Raw genomic sequence first — 18,323 nt, 5'->3', positions numbered from 1 at the left:
ATAATGTGAAATCTTTTTTCATATAGATCAAACCTTCCGATTTAGGATAGATCGATAGATATAGAAACTTTAATCTTTTTATTATTTTTTTTAACTGTAAAATGTTTATTCTGTAATTTAAATATTTTTGTTTTTCTTTTTTTATCCTCAAATTGTTCAAGTATTCTAAAATTTCAATAGATTTTTTTCTCCCGTAATTAGGTGTATTTTACCAATTCTATTCAACAACGATGATAATACATCGATGACAAATGACACGAATGGTATGTTTGGAATACATTTTCAAGTGCTTAATTTAAAAAATAAGTCATTTTTGAAGAAATTGAAGTATTTGACAATCAATCACGATAGTTTTTCAAGTGTATTTTAATTAGTTTTTATCAAGAGTGTTTAAATAAAAATGAAGTATTTAACAATCACTCATAATAGTTTTTCAAATGTATTTTAATTAGTTTTTATCAATGTTGTTTAAATAAAAATGAGTTTTTTAAAAAACATTTTTTTCTTAATTCAAACCGACCCGAAATTATCTTGACATAGATCCATTGGTCAAACATAATGTTATTTAAAAAATTAGTATTATTACTTGAACTACGAGTTATCACCCTATTTTCTTAATTATTTATTTGCAATTAGTAGTTATAATCCTTATTGTCCTTATTCACCCTTCTCTTGGTTTAACAATTCAAAAGATGTTTAAATTCATTGTTTGGTTAAAGAACCCCTTTAACATAACATCATATTCTTTGATCATATTTACAATCACAGCCATCCATTTAAATTTTTTATTTTACAAACTTTTCTGTTATTAACATTTCTCGGCTTTTCATAGACAAACAAAATAAAAACCCAGAGAAAAAACTAATTAATCCAATTAGCTAGAATCTAGTTAGTATTAAATGCTCAATATATACTTTATAATGTTGCTAAATTGTATCCTTCTATAAACATTAGATTTTAGAATCCTCACTTTAATTAAATGATAGACTAAATTGCAAGTCCAGAATTTTAAATCTGTGTCTATTTGATTTTTAAAATTTTAGAATGTATTTAGTAGGTCTTTAAACTTTTTGTCTTGTGTCTAATAGGCTCCTGAACTTTAGAAAGTATCTAATGGGTCATTAAATTTACCATCTTGTTTCTACTGTATCCTTAACTTTTAACTTTGTATCTAATAAACACTTTTAAAATTCACAATAAATAGAAAAATAAAAATTTAGGATTTTATTAAACATAAAATTCAATTATACATCAAACTGTTTAACAAATTTTTAAAAGTTTCAAATATGTCGAAGCCTAGCTAGACACAAAATAGAAAGTTTAATGATCTATTAAACATTTTTCAAAGCTCAATAACCAAATAGATACAAACCCAAAAGTTCATACCTTTGAAGGTATTTCAAAAGACTAAGGTTGTGTTTCGAATGTCTTTTCAAGTGTTTAATTGAAAAAATTAGTCCACTTGAAAAATAATTAATAAGTATTTGGTAACCACACAAAATAAATTAAAAAAAAAAAAAAGAGTTTATAAAATAAGTTATTTTAGGATAAACACTTGAAACCCACTTGTAGGAAAATGAGTATTAAGTATTTAATGGTTAATCCCTCTTGATTTGTACGAGAAACTATGATCACAATCTACGACAACCATCATCGACCAACTTTGACTACCACTTCCGACGACCACCGTCTCCTACTATGACCCCCAACGACCAATGTTGACCAACTTTCAATCACCACTATTAAAAAAAATTTCATTTATAGTACTTTGATATTAATAAAAACACTTTTATTATATAACAAATCAAACAAATTTGAGAAAGTATTGGCATGTTTTTTATTTTAAAAAATTTATATAAAAATTATTTAAATGAAAATGAATTTTTAAACAACAGTTGATTAAATCATTCCAAATACAAACTTTTAAAATTTAGTCACTAACCTTATAATTAAACTTAGATTATCAGATGAAATAGATTTAGTAGAGATGATAAATAAATTAACCAAAAGAGAGAAATAATATATATATAGTGGAGTGTGGAAGAAGGAAAGGGCAAGGCATGGTGGAAGGCATTAATTAAGATTAAAGAAAAAAGAAAGATAATTGAGAATTGAGAGAGGAGATTCGGATGTACCCTAAATGTGTATCAATTTTAAGTAACGAGGAAATATTATAAAATAAAATTACAAAGATGAGATAGATAAATATAATTTATATGGTTCACGGCTCTTTGTTTGGGGCTAAGGGAACAGTGAGGAGTCCCACCAATTGCCCAAACAAACCCTCTTTTGGAACCACCAAACCATCTTCTTTTCTAATATAATCTCCTTCTAAACCTATATATATATAATATTTATATATATATATACTTTCATAATTTCCCTCTCACTTATTCCATAAAACCTTCAAAAAAAGAAACTGAAAATGACCCCTCTCTCTCCTTCCCCTTTTTCTCTACGGTTATTTTCTCATCATTTTATTTTCTGCTATCATGTTTCTATATTCTATTTGCTTGTGGATGGACCATTTAATCAAAAACATCCGTCTTTTCAGTGCAAGTTATATAAATATATATATCACATACCTACGTCAACTTTAGAATGAATCTATCACATCTATAAACTTTAAATATTGTATCTAATAAATTGTTGAACTTTGAAAATGTCTAATAAATCTCCATACTTTCAATTTTGTGTCTATTCATACATTGACATGTAAAAAAAAGTTAATCGGTCTAGTAGATTAATTTAGAATTGAAACTTTTGTAATATAAAACTTCAAATTTTCAATTTTAAATATATATATATTTATTGCGGCTGTAGTACCATCTACTGCTGACTGTTGTTTAAACATAGTTAGTCTCTAACATTCGTTAAATAAATNATATAATGTAGATTAAGTTAAATGATATATTAATCTAAAAATTTGAGGAGTTATTAGACATATTTCAAAGTTTATGGATTTATTTAAAGTTGATGGAGTTATTAAATAACACTTTTTTTAAGTTCAAAATTTAAATAAGCATAATTTTTTTTCCCGAGTGTGAGATTTTGAGATGTTTTAGTGGCTTGTATATCATATCACTATTAATTTCTTTTTATTTAATGTTCATTCCCTTGCCTTTGAATGCAATTATGTTTATCTTGACAAGCATTGTTGCAAAGTTGATTTTCAATTAAAGTTTGCTAAATTAATTTTTGGGATAATGTATGATATGAAATTGGAAATGCGATAAATATATTATTAATATGTCATGGCTATATGAATATGTTAATTTGTACTTTTGTGTGTTGGGTACACCCATTTTTAGGATAATGGAAGAAAAATATTATAAAAAATTACTACAACTTAACTATGCAACTAACCATTTAAGAACATTTGGGCAAGGAATAATCTAAGACTATAATAACCACATCTTAAATACTATTTTATAGTCTCCGGTTAGTTTCATTGAATATTATTTCAAAACCTTCAATTTGATATAGTTTTTGTTATTTTATATTCATTATTTTTTTAAATTATTTATTATAATATTTACTATTTCATTCTCAAGCTAAAATAGTTGCTTCTTTAGAAATTAAGGATATTATCTATTTTACCAAATTTAAAAATGAGCTGATCTACCATGTTTTACTTGTTTTGCACATTGTATTTGATCCACAAACATTGTGATAGCTAATATGTCCACATGTTACTTGAATTATATTTATTTTGGTTTTCGAATGTAAATTTTTTTTATATATATAAAAGACCTATGCGTTAACAATTTTGAAATAAAACTTTAAATTAATATTTAAATTGATTCACATCAATTTAAAGTAACAATACAGTTTAGAAATATGAATGAATAGATATTTCATCTCAAAATGGATCATTTTAGTATGGTGATTGGTCCTTCCACGTCATTTCCACATCTACTTAATCCACATCATTTCACATACGATAATTTTAAATTATTTTTTAAAAAGAATATTCAACGGTTTGTAATTCTTTTAAGAGTAGATTAATAATAAAATTCCATTATAACGTGGAAGGGATAAATTAGTTTCTTAAACAATGTGGAGGCATGAGAAGCCATGCTATGAAAGCAGCATTTTCAATTTTAAAATAAGATGGGGAATGGAAAAATGATTATTATGCGTTACATTTGCAATATTGTAATTTATAATATAATGCCCCAACTAGATAGCTTTAGCTTGACTGTAAATTGTTTTGTATGAATAGATAATAAATAAATAAATAATCGACGTGGTGCCCACAATAGTTTGAATGGGTTTAAAGAAACAATAGAAAATGTTAAATCATTATGGTTTAAGTTTATTATTTATTTTTTAAACAAAATGTTCGATTTAGTCAACAGTTTTTTAAAGAAAACAAAATATGTTTGGGCTTTTAACTTCCTTAGTTTCAATTACTCTCTCAATTTGTATACTTTCTTTTATTCGTGGAAAATCTTATATATGTAATATTTACAATCATTCACAATAGCTTAGATTTTTTTTTTTTTTCTTTTTAATAAAACCTTAGACATTTTTTTTTCTTTATGTACATACTTAGACATATTTATGCGGATGAAATAGAATTATATCGAATAGTTCATAATCCTGAAATATAACTTAAACCTAATAAGTATTTAAAAAAATAATAATAAAAAAAAAAAACCTTTAAACTGAAGTGTTGAAAAAGAAAAACTTAACCTAACAAAGAAAAGGTAAAATTATAATTTTTGTTTTTGAGTTTTCAAATTTGTATGTGATAAAACCAATTCTCACTATCAGACTAAAATTAAAAATTAAAGTTTAGCTACATATTAAATATATTTTTAGGGGGAAACATTCAGAATTTACCACTAAAAATGTATATATCTAAAATTTAATTTGATAAAATTGAAATTTCGTTTTTTTTTCCCTAAAGTAAAACTTTATAGTGAACATTATACAACTTAAAACTAAAAGTTCAACAATAAAAATTGGATTTCCTAAAAAAAAACAACAATAATAACAATAAAAATTGGATTGTTAGATAGTTTGTATAAATCAAGAGGTAATTAAACAATAGTTGATTTTGTTCGTATTCTCTCTTTGTCCTAAGAAAAAATAAATAAACTTATTGCCCACTTGGACGACATTTAAGGAAGTAGCAACGCGTGACACGTAGACAGATTGGCATTTTCTTTAAAAAAAAAAAAAAGTCGATTAACTAATTTATTCATAACACAAAAGAAAAAATAATGTTTAAATATTATTTGAAGACCCATAACTAATTAAGTTTTTAATTTTCTATAAATACTATTTCCACCTCCAACATTATTATTTATTATATATTTATTACTCATAGTTTACAAAACCAAACAAAAATTTTAAAATTAAAAAAAAAAAAAAAGTAGTTTTCAAATACTTGTTTTGTTTTTAGAATTTGGCAAAGAATTCAACTATTATACTTAAGAAAAATGTAAATCATTATAATAAATGAAAATGGGTTTAATTTTTGTAACAAAAAATAAAAAACGAAATGGTTACTAAATAAGTTATAATTTTTTTTTATATTTTGGTTCTTATCCTTTCACAATATCTATTTTGGTTCTTCTAATTCTAAAAAGTGACAATTTTAAATCTCTGATCACTTCATTTTTATTTTATTTTTGGGGGATCAGTAATTATTTTTAAAAGTGTATAAACTACTAAATAACAAAATTTAAAAGTACTTAAAAATATATATACGAAAATAAATCAAAATCAAAATAGGAGACCGAATTAGTATTTTTTTAAGGGGGAAAAAAGAAAAAGAAAAACTATAGTTGTGTGGTGGGGCGCGTGGGACATACAACCGTGGAGCCAATTTGGTTGTGGATTCTCCAACAATAACATTCACGCTTCCAAAGCTTTTTTCTTTCTTTCTTTCTTTCTTTTTTTTTCCTAATTTTTTAAGAGGAAAAGAAAATTCCTCAATCAACACCACCACCACCACCGTTCCGCACTTAAAAAACAAAAAAAAAAAAAGAAAAAAAGAAATCAAAGTTTGTTTCCTTTTATTATTAAAATAAAAAATACCGAATCCAATTACGGAAAAGAAAAAGGAAAAAGAAAAAAAGAAACAAAGAGAGGGAATCCATGCCCCCACGTTTCATGCCTATGCATATATAAGCAGCTACCCACTTTCTTACACCTTTTTTTTCCCCACTTTTATTTATTTATCTTATTATATTACAAGCCACATACAACCCAGCCCATTCTAAAATTCGAGTTGCTATTTTATTGGGAATAATTCGTCCCACATGTAAATTCACAACTCACCAAGTTATTTGAATATGATATGTGAAATGGATCGATTTCATATGTAGATGGTAATTGTTCTTTTTTTTTTTTTTTTTTAATTACTCGCTATGGGTGATTATTGAAATCGCTAAAATCAAATCGAATTCAAATCGAATTATTGTGGTTTTGTTCGGTTTCAGATTTAAAAACTGATTTGAAACCAAATCAAACCGCCTTTGTAATAAATATATTATTATGTATATATATATGTTTGAAAAATAGAGCAACTAATTATGTTTTCCATGATAATAAATTTTTTATGTTTGTACTATTTTTATTTTTGGACTTTGGAATAATTTTTAAGTTTAATATGTTGTTAAACTAGTAGTGTTATTAGTAACCTGGACTAGTAATATCAAATAATGACTAATTGTAATTGTTATTGTTAAACTTTAAACATTTTAATCTTTTTGTTTTTAAATTTCAAATTTAGCTGTCATTGTTTGAAATCATGGAAATTTAAAAAAAATGAAAAAGTATAAAATTTTAAAAGAAAAAAGAAAAAAGAACCATGAAACTGAATTGAACATGCAATTCACTTCAGTTTTAGAAAATATACTTTTTAAAATTTGTGGTTCGGTTCGATTTGAGCTCGAACCGAATCGTGAACACCCATAAAAATAAGTACACAGTGTTAATTTTGCATATTGAAATAGAGGAGATAGATGAAATGACAAGGACGAGTATAAATAAATGGTTTTCATCCATATATTAACGATAAGCATTTTTTCAATATTTTTTTAAAGATTAGATGCATAGGTGTTTTTTAAACGACATGCTAATATGAATATTACTTCTTCTTCTTTTATATATTTATATATATAGTCTATGAGTACTATTAAAACCTTTGAAGATTCATAAATACTTTAGGAAATCAAAATATAAAAGTTTAGAGATATTTTCTAAAATTTATCCATAAAGTTACAATGATATATTTATAAGGATATTGACATGGAACTTCATGTTTACTTCCCAAATGTAGAATGGAGAGAAGGAAAATTAACTACTCTAAAATGTTATAGCTTTGAGGGATTGCAAGGAGCACAACTAACTCAAAGAAAAATCTCAACTCACCTAGTCGAGGCCAAGGCAAAGCCATTGGGCATTGGCCTAATTTCCTCTCTTCTTTAGGGCTTAAATTTATCTTCGATTGAGTTTAGGGGTTTACATTCATATCCAATTTATGTTCGATTGATATTGAGACTATTTTGTCTCGATTTTCATTCAAATTTTATTTTTCATTTTGTTAATAACAAAATGTATACTTTTCGACTTTTCGATTTTTAAGTGGCTTCTAATCACATTTAGTCCATACCATATACATTGTTTTAATTATATGTTGGGTCTATATTTTCGACTGTGATTTTCAGTTTCGAATATATATTCAAATTTAATTTTGGACGACATGAAAATGTAATTCAAAAGAAAATTAAAAGGTGCACATTGCAACTTAATGAAACTGTTAAAAGATTTTTTTTATTTATTTTATTTTTTTTAAATGGAAGTTTCAGAAAAGGAATATAAAAAGAGAATAGGAATGATTTAATTATGTTACTATTTTTCACCAATGAACTTTATGATATTGATTTGAAAGTTTTTCACTTTTACTTTTATTGGAAGACATAATTTTCGAAATTAGTTCCGTGGGCTCGAGACGGCACGACTAAGTCCCATTTGATTTGAAGTCGAAAAAAGAAAAAAAAAAATAATAATAATTCCCATCATCAAACACGTGCGTATGGCATGCTCATGATTTTCCCGGTAATATGCAAATATGATTTGGAGGCAAAGCCACAACCACAAATGGATAAATATAATTTTATTTTACCACTTTTCTTTTCTTTTCTTTTCTTTTCTTTTTCTTTTTCTTTTTTTTTTTTTTGCTCTCACCCACTCCACTGAGGTAGATAATTGTTATTACTTAATAATAAAGGTATTTTATTATTATTTAAATAAAAAAAATTCGGAATGCATTAATTTAAATTTTAATATAAGATCTGCTTTCGTGGGAAACCACAATTTGTTTTTTTGGATTAGTTACTCTCCAAAACCAAACCTGAAACAACATCATTGAAAATTTGGTATCACCTCGAACTTCCTTACTTTGCACGAAACCACGATCCTTATTTTGGGCATGCAACTTTTAGGAAATTAATTAATATTTCAATTTTCAACTAGTTACATTTCAAAATAAATCATTGGATATATTAATTGATAACTTCATATTTAGTTGGATATTTATGTATTTCGACTCTATTTCATTTTTTTTCGTATTTTTAAAATGTTTATTTTTGTCCCTATATTTCTTTTAAGGACCGTTTTAGTTAATTGGTTTTCATTTTTATCTCATTTCTTCTATGAAAATTTTAGCACGTCACTTTATTCACTAAATTTCTTAAAAGTTAACCATAAGTTATATTCTAGAGTTTCCATTGTATATAAAATTTATATTAAAGAAGGAAAAAACTAGTCCATTTTAAAAAAAGTCAAGTACAGGTGAACTAAAGTCAAGTCAAAGTATATAAATTAAGATATTTAGGGCAAGAAGTTATTGTTGAAAACGACAGGACCCTCAGAACGACGAACGGTAAATCGTCAAGACACGACGGTTAAGCAAAGAGCAAAATCTGCCAAATAGAAACTCGTTATAGGCTGAGTCGCGGAGCTCGCTCTCTTTAAGACGTTTCGCGGCTCTGCCCAAGTGTGCAAGCATGTCTGAAAATTTCCACATTGTCACAAGGATAAAACAACCAGAAAAAACCTAATCGAAAATGCACCGTCGCCGATCGGAACACACGCCCTTTATAAACTCACTGCTCGGAAAACTAAAAATGGAAGATGAGAGGAAAAATGAAATGTGAATAATGAATTGTGATTGAACTATTGAAGGTCACACCTTTTATAGGCCTTCAGTGTTGAACCATATGGGAACTTCGTCAAATGGAGCGAACCTACTGAATCCACATTGGTCTATCTCTCATTCTCTCCAAAACATGAGTACCCCTTCAGGCCCAAACCCAAAACTCAATATTGGAGTACATAAGGGAGGCTTTCAACATCAAATTTTCCAATGTAGGATTCTCCAACCAAAATGTTGGTTCCCTCTTCTTTTGAAAGTTAAATTTTCACCCTTGTAGTTGGGTTATATAAAATAAGTCAAAATAGTAGCTAATAGTTATTGAGTTCATTTTTTTTTATTAGGCTTGTAAAGCCTAGCCTTAACTGGATAACTTCATATGTGAAAATACCTAATATTAGGCTTCTTTCATGTCTACAACTTATAAGGAGTTTTAGCTACTGCTTTACTAGGTACTCTATTAAGGGTATATGCTACAATTTTTAATGCCTCACCTCAAAAAGATTATGATAAAGAAGAATGATAATCATAATTCTTACCATATCCTTAAGTGTTCTATTTCATCTTTCTACTACACTATTCATGCTGGATTTGCTTGACATAGTGTACTTAGGGACAATTCCATACTCTTTTAGGTATTTGGCAAAGGGTCATGAACGTTGCTCAACCGATCCATCATATTTACCGTAGTATTCACCACCACGATCAAATTTAACAACCTTAATTTTTCTTCCTAAGTTGAAGTTCAATTTTAGCTTTAAAAGACTTGAAAATGTCCAAAAATTGAGACTTCTCATGAATTAAATATAGATAGTCATATATTGAATAATCTTCTATGAATGTAATAAAATATTGTTGTCCATTCCAAGAAGTCGTAGGGAATGGGCCACAGATGTCTGTATGTATTAGTTCTAAGACGTTCAAGCATCTGCTGGCACCTAATTTTCTTATGTTTGTCTGTTTTTCCTTAATACATTCCACGCAAACATCAAAGTTACTTAAATCAAGAAAATCAATAATTTCATTTGATACAAGTATCTGAATTTTTTGTTTAGAGATGAGACCTAAACGCTTGTGCCATAACATAATGGAATTCTCATTTAATTTACGCTTTCTATCATATGAATTAGATAACATGATCTTGTCAAATAAAGCAAAAGAATCAATCATATATAGACTACCAATTAAAGAGTACGTACCAATAAGCTTGAAATCTTAAAAAAAAATAATAACTTTATTATTTCCAAAATAACAAAAAAACCAAATTTGTCCAAACTGGAATTAAAAACTAAATTTCATCTAAATGATGGTATAACAAAAGTCTCATTCAAATCCAAATAACAACCGGTTTTTAAATGTAATCTAGAATTCCCAATAGCTTCAACTAAAATTGCTTTGCCATTGCCCACATAGACAAATCTTTCAGCATCACTTGGCGGCCAGCTCCGCAAGCAACCCTGCATTGATATACTTATGTGAGTATTTACACCAGAATCTACTCATCAGGTATCCGTTGATACAAAAGCTAAATTAACCTCAAAACAAACCAAAGTAAGAAGTTTACCCTTGTTTACATGCCACTTGGCGTACTTGGGACAATTTTTTTGAAATGACCTTTATTTTTGCAAAAAAAAAAAAAAAAAAAAAAAAAAGGATTTTTAGTAGCCCGTTTCTTGCTTTTATTCTGCTGAGATGTCTTGAGCACTTTCTGTCATTTCTCTCTTAATCCTATATTTTTCTATCTTCTTCTTGCACACATTGTGAGATAAGCTCATTAATACTTCATTTATCCTTATGAGTATTATAGTTTATCTTAAACTTAGTGAATTGTGTAGAAAGAGAGATAAGTACCAGACGTACGAGAGAGATAAGTACCAGACGTATGAGTAAATTCTCATTTATCTCAATATCAATTGTCTTTAGTTTACTTGCAAGATTGGACATTTTCATAATGTACTCCCTTATGATCCCATTGCCCTTATACCTCATGGAAGTTAAAGAAGTCAAAAGACTACTTATTTTCCCTTTTTCACGTTTTTCAATTTAAGCAATGAACTTATTGACATTTTCATTTTTCGTGATAGAGCCCCCAAAAGACTCCAGAATGAAGTGTCTGATGATCATCAGATACATGTGATTTGACCGTTCCCACTTTTCTATATTAGCTATATTCGACTGTTCCTCAGTAGAAGTAGGTTTATTGGTCCTTAATGTAAAGTCTAAATCTATACACCCGAGAAGTATCTCTGGGCCTTCTTTCCAAATCTTGAAGTTCGATCCATTCAACTTAGGGATTGAACTCAAATTTTCATATATTTGACTAAGACCAACTGAAACAATAAACCACAAAACATATACTCACAATTAAAAAATAACAAAATAATTTCATATATGTGGTGGACCCCTTTTAACAAGATACCTAACACAACATTGATTTATAGTCTTTAGGCGAAAACACTAACTGTAAATGGTACTCTGAATGCAGTAATCAAAGTACTGACAATAAACGCTGCCAAAAAATAACTTTTCTTTTGATCGACTATTTTTCACACGAGCAATCCTTATAATTGTCACATACTCATTACCACATGCATACCCACAATTTGGCCAAATAATTGGTCAATAGTAATCCACATAAACTCGTGGATATGCCTATCTTATATTTTTATAATTAAGTTAATCTAGATAACAAATGCTAATTTGGTAACATATTATCTTAAACAATTCAATTCAAAATATAAGACACAACAATATATATTATTATTGTACAAAAATAATAGAAGAATAACACATAATTGCATACACCATATAGTCTTTACCAAAATTTCATCCAATAATTGCATACACATAATATAATTAAAGCAACATAAATATGTGAATATCACTGAATATTGTCAATCAAATTTATATTTATATTTACCACATTATCAATCGAATTTGAATTTAAATTTACAAGATGATCAATCAAACTTGAAATTCCACAACATGAATAATCAAATTAAAACTTAAATTCACAATATGATTGATCAAATTTAAACCTAAATTCACAATATGACTAATAAAATTTAAACTTAAGTTCACAAATGATTAATCAAATTTAAGCTTAAATGCACAAAATCATCCATCAAAGTTTAAATTTAAAATTACAAAACTATCAATCAATTCGTAATTATACAATAATTACCTACAAGATTGGTTAATTTCGATTGTTCCATTATAGAAATATACAAGATCTTCAATAAAATTTAACCTTAAAACCCACTTAAATTCACAGAATTCATCAAATTAAAACGAACTCAAATTCACAGCCGACAAGCTCTTTTGATTGAAAATTCATCGCCGGAAAACCATGATTACCACAATCGGTGAGTTTTGATCAAAACCATTGCCGACGGTCTCTTTGATACGAATCAACCCAACAAAAAAAAAATTGTGGCCTAAGGTTTTCATGTGTGCCACTATGCCGTTTTTTTTTTCCTTCTAAATCTTTAATCAATTTTTAAAGAAATCAAAATTGAATCAAATCCCAAAAGGAAATAAACATAAACTAACGATTCAACATGAAATTCATGCTCTTATACTACTAGTTAGCATAATTACTTTAGATCTATATTGAATAGATAAATCATAGTATCATTCATGCAAAATTGTCCAGAATATGTACGTATCTGATTCCATTGACAAATTGATGATGACTCTAAAATAACTATTGTCTTCCTCAACTAAATCTCCGAATGCCTTAGTGGAATCTCTCTCTATATGAGATTTAAGAAAGACTGAGTGTTTATCGTTGTGGTATACTGAGGGATCATAACCCTAAGTTCTTTATATACTAGTTTAGTCAAGGTTTCCATTAAATCATAATTAACTAGAAATGAGTTTCTACCCATCAAGTCTATACTCAATTAGAAATCTAGGACCTTAATTATTTAGATCACATAATGAGGTCAAATCTAAAAATAACTCAATATGATAAAACATTAATCCACATACATCATACTTTAATTATACGTATTATTATTTAAAATACGTATGTATTCAAAAATCTACTTTTATTTTTAGAATTTGAATATGAATTCAAGTTTATTTATTTATTTTTTAAAAAAATGAAACCATATACCAAAATTAGAATGTAACAACATAAATTTAAAAATCCTAAAAAGATCCTAATGGGCATTTAAATATTTTGAGTTAAAAAAAAAAACATTATCCCTATTAAGACACCTCTTTTATGTATATCGAATTATTTTTAAAAGTTTGGTGGGAAAGAAAAACAAAAATTTGTAAACCATTCCAAAAAACAGTAATGTTAAAAGGATAGAAGGGAGGGGTTACTTTTTTTTTTTTTTTTTTTTTTTTTGCTTGTTCTGTCTTTGCTTGTCTCGATGGCAAAACTCTGATTGTAGTTGGTTTTCGATGATAGATGGTGATTTTGATTTTTTTTTCCTTTTATGTTTTTTTGGAATTAAGGGGTTACTTTTTAATTGATTTTCAAACACAATTATTAGGCATTTGACATTAGGTTTAGATGGAAGCACGGTCTTAATCATGCCGACCCGAGATACTCGGATTGAAACACCCAACATATTAATATTATTATTATTTTTTAATATTAACCATAAACTAATTAAACTAAAAAATAAATAACTCAAAAAGAATTCCATTAACCAATACCACTTAACACTCAAAGTCAACCCTCAACAGTTATACTCCCCACTTTTTTACCACTGCTTTAAACCGTTGAGATTCCACCTTCCAAATTCACATTTTAATACAACTAATTAAACTAAATTACACACTCATTTTAATATAACAAATTAACCAATTTATATAACATACCTCCCCTCTACAAACAATTAAATTAAGTTATTAACCATGGCTTAAGGGGATAACAAGCCACTAAAGTCTATAATTTTTAATTTTTATGATTTTCTGTGTACAAATCAATACAATATTGCAATGTATAAACATATACTTTTGATTCATCCCTAAATTTTCATGAAAGTAACAATTTAGTCCTTAAACTTTGAATTGTAATGATTTAGTCTCTTTATTTTCAATTTTGTAACGATTTTGTCCCTGAATTTTAGTATGTAACAATTTAGTCCTTGTTGTACATTTAAATTTACAACAATTTAGTCCCTTACGTAAACAAATTTATCAAAATTAGATGTCAACTTTTATTATTTATGATGTAACTTTGTATTTTATAAAAATATTAGTTTCTAATTAGTTTATTGGTCTATTTATGCAATAAATCTCATTAACTCGGGGGACTGAATTATTATAGATTTTAAAGTACAATAACTAAATTGTTACTTAGTAAAGTTTAAGGATTAAATTATTACAAACTTTAAAATTCAGGGACTAAATCGTTACAAATTAAAGTTCAGAGATTAAATTATTACTTTTATGAAAGTTTAGAGAATGAAGGTGATTTTTAACCTAAATTATTTATTCGTCACTTGAATGTGTTGAATCTAAAATTGGAAAGAATTTTATTTTCAATAAGATAAAATTTGAACCTCCTGTCTTGATTTTCTAATTTAAAATTGTGTCATGGTTAAAAAAAAAAAAAAGAGAGAGTTCGTATACTCAAAATAAATAAAAAAATTCATTAAATAAATATACATATCCAGGGGTAATTAATTGGGAAGCAAGTATTCCGTATAACCACATTAGAACCATTTTTATAAATACCGATTGTCTTTAGTGTTTTATTTTGTGGGATTAGAGTGATTATAAGATGGATTTTAACATCAGTTAAACGTCAACTAAATATGGTTTTTGAATGATACTTATTAACTAATTGGTTTACACAAATATTTTGCAAGCTATGTTCTTCGTCGTTGTCATCATTATTATTTAACATGTATGATAGAAATAAGAATAAAAAAGAAGGAGAGATACTCTGTTTTTTTTTTTATTAAAAAAAAAAAAAGAATTCTGCTACGTGACATTTGATCTTGTTCAATTTAGTTTCGTATCGTTATTAGATACATTTCATAAGAATTTTTGGTTAATTTTAAAGATTATATTAAAAATTTCAATCATTCAAATACAAATGTAATATTAATAAACCTAGGTATTAAAAATAGTAAGTTTTGTTATGGGTGGAATAAGAATGTTTGAATATGACCAAATATATAATAATAAAAAGTTGGGGGGTTTTAACTAAAAGATAAAATACTTGAGAGGGAAGAAGAAAATAAAAAAGAGAGTAATAATTGATAATAAAGAGTTTGAAAGAAAGAAGCATTAGTGATAATGAAATGAAGTGCGTGAGGTTTTTGAATGGAAGCAAAAAGTAAAAGCAAAAGTAAGAGTGAAAGAGAGGTTATTAATTAGGCAAAACCAGCGTTAAAAACAATAATTAAGAAAAAAAAAAAGGTTCAACTTTTGTCCACATGAAAAAGAAACATTTAACTTTAACATCAGCATTATCCACCTGTAACAGTACGGTCATTATAAGATAAAAAAGTAAAATTTATAGATATATATATATATCAAAGTTAAATTACTAATTTTTCCTTTAAATTTGTTTATATTTTGTTTTTTCTTTAACATGAGATTCGAGATCTTAAAACTTAACCGTCTTGAAAGGTATGTACATCACTTGTGGGTTAGTATTAATACTTTATTTGAGTTTGAAAAAAAAAATGAAATTAAGAATTTAAACAATAGTTTTGAGGATAACGAATAAGAGAAATAAAAGAGCGTTATTATTATTATTTATAAGGTTGCTAATGCAATTTGTCACAATTTTTAAGAACTTGTAGGACGAAAATGAAAAACATTTTTTTAACTTCTTTTTCTTTTAATGTTAAGATACTAACGCAACTTATAAAAGTTTAATGATATTTTTTAAAATTAATAACTAATAATTTTATCAGTATTTTTGTAAACTTTTTTTAAAATTTTTTTTAGAGTAGTATTGAATTTTTTAAAACTTCAGAAATATTTTCAAAACGTAATATCCACTTTCATCCAAACTAAAGGAAGAACACTTTTTTAACTTCTTTTTAAAATTTAAGGTTACTATTCAAAGAGTTATTTTTAAATACAGAAAAATTATAAATATAAAAAAAATTCACTATCTATTATAGATAGATTGCGATAAATTACTATTTGTATCTATCTGATAGACACAAATAGTAGTCTATCAATGTCTATTGTAGATAGTACGTGATATTTGCTATTATTCCGCTAGCTTTATCATTTAAAATAATTTTTTCTATTAAAATTTTTAAAATTTGATATTTTTGAAATAAAATACAAAGTTAAGTTAAGAAGTGAAGGTTATTTTCTATAAATTTAGTCAACAAAATAATAATAAAGGGTAAAAGTAAAACACAACAAAATCCGATTCCCACGTAAAAATTATGAGCGCGTGCAAACGCATCCGTACATGGGTGGGGATTAGGGAAGCAAAAAGATATTAGATAAATAAATAAACAAATAAAAAGAAGTTGTGGGACCCACCTAAAAGCTAATTAATGGTGAAATTAAGGCTTTCAATTGTGAGATCATCATCCTGATAATTTGAAACATGAAATCGACCTTTTATTATTATTATTATTATTATTATTATTATTTAATTTTCTATTTATTGATTTTAAATCATTCACACTCAGCTCATGGCTGGATCGAGCTAATTAAAAATTGACCTTTCACCACCCATACTTTTTTTTTCCTCCCTTATTTGTATCTCTAAAAACATATTTTCCATATTTATTTGTAATATAAAGAAGTTATTTGCATAAGATTTTGTGTTTTCCAGATGATGCTATTTTTTAAAGTTGTAGACATTATTATTTATGATAGAGCTATCGTAATTAGAGTAATAAATTCCATAAGTTATTCTTACTATGAGTCATGTATTAATTAGATACATTTATGTGTATACATAGCTTAGTATAAAAAGTATATATATAGTACTATAAAAATAAATATTAATTGTTATGGAAAATATTGGAAGAGTTGTCTCATCAGAATGGACTCGATAAAAATACGAAACAATCTAAGAAGAGTGAGCAAAGTTATTGGGTCGCTCTAGCTAATTGGCCTACCTCGGGTTCTACTCCAGCCAACTTTCGTCTAGGGCCTATTTTCGGTGCGTAAGCCCCTTATTTGGAACTTCCAATGCAGTCTGATCCAACACTCAAAAGTTCTATTAAAAAGGATGAAAGAAACCCTAGGGTTACCCCAATTTATATAGAGTATGATAGTTCAATATCAAGTAAGTTTATATTATTCCCTAAAAATTTGATTTGACCTATATACACCACGTCGATGTGTGATTCATTATTTCGCCGGTGACCTCTTTCCAAAATATAAATTTATAATCGGTGACATACTAAAGTCATGTGAGTTCTTTTTGCTATACCAATAATTATATGTTTTTTCAATTGTGGAATAAATAAAGAGACAAAGGTAAACCTCTGTCTGATGTTAGGGCCCAAAAATTTAAATGTAGAAAACACCAATTAGGGAATAAAGACTAAAAAACAGAATAAACAACATAAACTTTTGATTTCGGAGGGGAAAAAAGAAAATCAAAGAATTATAAAGAAAACAACGAGGTCAACAGGTTTCAAGGCATGAAAGTCAACGTGAAAGTAGGCGAGACACCATTTCGATCAAGAAGAGAAACTAGCCGTAATATCTCCATAGACAATATCAATAAGTGATCAAGTTGAACAAGACCTTGAGCCATAAATGCAAAGATTTTTATCTTTCTAAATGTGGTAAATAATTGTGGATCAAGCCATTGGCCTAACTCGACAATACCTCTATTTACTTATGTTATCACATACCATCTCTAATTACCCTACTCAATTTTAGACAAGTTGTGACGATAATATATGCTAATTGTGCAATGAAATCTATTGTCAAGAATTTTTCCTATCGTCAAACTTAATTTCTTTTATTTTTATCCTCTCAATTAGATTGCTCTTGAATTTCAATTAGGATTAATACATTGTTCAATATCTACCATCAACAGTCACGCCACATGTTGCAAATCTTCTTTTGTGTGTACACATATACCTTTTCAGGCTTCATTATTGTTGCTTCTTGATAGATATATTTTTTTTAATTTTATTTTATTATTATTATTATTATTATTATTTTTTTTAAAATCAACCTAGGT

This window comes from Benincasa hispida, chromosome 4, assembly GCF_009727055.1.
Source record: "Benincasa hispida cultivar B227 chromosome 4, ASM972705v1, whole genome shotgun sequence".
Taxonomy (NCBI): domain Eukaryota; kingdom Viridiplantae; phylum Streptophyta; class Magnoliopsida; order Cucurbitales; family Cucurbitaceae; genus Benincasa; species Benincasa hispida.
This window is presented reverse-complemented; position numbering follows the sequence as displayed.